Below are 2,471 nucleotides of genomic sequence, written 5' to 3' on the forward strand. Positions count from 1 at the left end.
AACATCCATGCCAACCCTGTATTTATTATTCTTAGCATCATGCTATGTAATTTCAGTCTGAAAAGGACATGAAATCATTGTCCTTATGACTGATTATAACTTTAGTAACACAAGTTTCACATTTCCTTAACCCATTAGTTCACTAGTGATCAGCTAGAGGGACTAAGTATAAACTATTTAAAATTCTTTAATATTAGGAGTAGTTCTGAAATATAGATGGTAATGAAGGAATATCTATGACTTCCTTTTAGTTGAACACATGTGATGCTGCTGAATTATATGATAATTCTGCTTTAGTGATTAGTCTTTGGAGGAAACTCCACACTGATTTCAATGTTTGATATGTTACTCTACTGTCTCACAGTCTGACAGTTTCTGTTCTTTTCCTCCACTCCTCTGCCAGAACTTGTTGCTATTAATTTGATGGCACTCATTCTTTCTTTTCCTCAGAGTTCAAGTTTAATAGATATTAAAAAAAAAAGAACAGGTTGATTTCTGCGACAGGTATATCAGACAGTATACCCATAACACAGCTCAGGCTGTTCCTAATAGTGGAAAAAAGGCTTACGCCCAGCACAGTAGGAAACCCATGTCTTGGATCCACATTTTGTTTTGTGTTTAAGCATGAGTAGAGTATAAGAGATTTTCTTCTGTACAGCCTGGCATAAAAATGGCCCTGAGTGCTCAGTTCTGCTTAGAGAAATATTCTTTGCTCTTTTGGACACCAGGGTTGGTGGAATCATTCCCAGATTTCCAGCCAGCTGGACACACTTCATCATGTTTGTCAGTGAAGTGGAAGGCCTGGAATAGTCTCAGAATCTCATCTGACGATCAGCAAATAGAAAGATAATTTATAGTGATCTGTCAAAAGATACCTTTATCATTGATAATAAAGAGGCTCCTGAAAGAGATGCCTTCATCAGCCTTTAAGACTCCATCAGACTTTAGGAGTGAGCAATGGTGCGCTTGGGATCTAATACCAAGGGAATGTTCATGGGTCCCAATCCTCCTTTATTCTTGGTTGTATTAATCTATGCCAGATGACAGAAGTGAGAATCCACAGAAGCGCCAATCATTTGGCAGTTGAGTTTATTAAATTCTTCTTCCCTATCACTGAAAGCAATGATCTCAGTGGGGCACACAAAAGTAAAATCAAGAGATTAAAAGAAGAATGAAGCATATTTTCCTATGTATTCACTTAGGCTGATATCTCTGAATTGTCCATGTGGAATAATAGCTGCAGCTTTGAAGCTGGGGGCAGGGTGCCCAATTTTTGAATTTCCTGAAGACATCTTGCCATCAGCAGGGCTGAGTCACAGGTCTCTGACAGAGAAGCAACCAAGGTGAGTGAGGAAAATGATGATATTCATTGTTACATGGGTAGAATGGTGTAGGCTTGGTTTTCAGTTCTCGAATGGCTAAGGATGTTGAACATTTTCTTGTTACTGTTACTTGTAGAAGTTCTTAAGTTTGCTAAAGTCATGTCTTTGGTCACATTGAACTAATGCATGCTATTTGATTGGCATAATCTGAGGCACCTAATTACTACTAGTTATATGATTATTTAGAAGTTTCTGACACCAAATAATTTTCACTGCCATCACTACCATCTCTATTTCCATCTGCAACATCCCATCATCATCATCATTTCTAATACCAACATCATTATCGCAGGCACTACAAGCTATCCCACCAGCTGGTAAGTGGCCCCCTAAATCATTGCCACCTTAAATAACCACTAACAGCATCATATCCATGTCCACCACTATTTCCATGACCATCATCTCCAGGTCAACATCATTATGAAAAAACAAAACAAAACAAACAAGTAAGTCATTGTTGAATGTAAGAATGTGTTGGAGAGGGATTCCAGCCAAGGAATTTGAGGCCTGCATGGATCATACTGTTGCTTGTTATTGTTTCTGTCATTTGTTAATGTAGAATCAGAAGTCTTTCATTAATTGCATAGGTTATATCACAATAACATATTGAATTAAATGAAGAACTAGAAAAATATTAGAATTTCATGTTCAGTCCTGTCATTTGACTCACAGAAAATCTTTAGAAGATCAGGAGTAAAATAAGCAGGGTCAAATGACCTTAAAAGATCATAAATCTGTGAGGTGAGTTTTCTGTGGCCTAGCAGGCTCTGCTGTCACTTCAGCCCCAAATAAGCACTTGGATGCTATATTAGTATGAAGCTGTTGGCCAGTCACTATGACTTCCTATTGGCTAGCTCTGGTCTTAATTATTGATTCATTTCTATCAATCTATGTATTGCCACGAGACTGTGGCTTACCCAGTTATGCCCAGAATGGTGTTAATCCTCTGGCAGCCTACATGGTGACTGCTCAACGTCTCCACAGAGACGAAGAGAAGAGAGAGATTTTTCTGTTTGTCCTTACTTATATTCTGAGTCTGTCTAGCTACATCACTTCCTGCCTGTCTGTAGAGATCTCCATACCTCTATG

The 2,471-nt window shown here is 38.4% G+C and overlaps 1 pseudogene; it reads right to left on the minus strand.

Annotated features, from left to right (window-relative positions):
- Positions 1–684: 684 nt before the first annotated feature.
- On the minus strand, positions 685–1,292 carry LOC127233087 (peroxiredoxin-1-like; annotated as a pseudogene).
- Between the last annotated feature and the right edge of the window lie 1,179 nt (positions 1,293–2,471).

Source organism: Phodopus roborovskii, unplaced genomic scaffold, assembly GCF_943737965.1.
Source record: "Phodopus roborovskii unplaced genomic scaffold, PHOROB, whole genome shotgun sequence".
Lineage (NCBI taxonomy): Eukaryota > Metazoa > Chordata > Mammalia > Rodentia > Cricetidae > Phodopus > Phodopus roborovskii.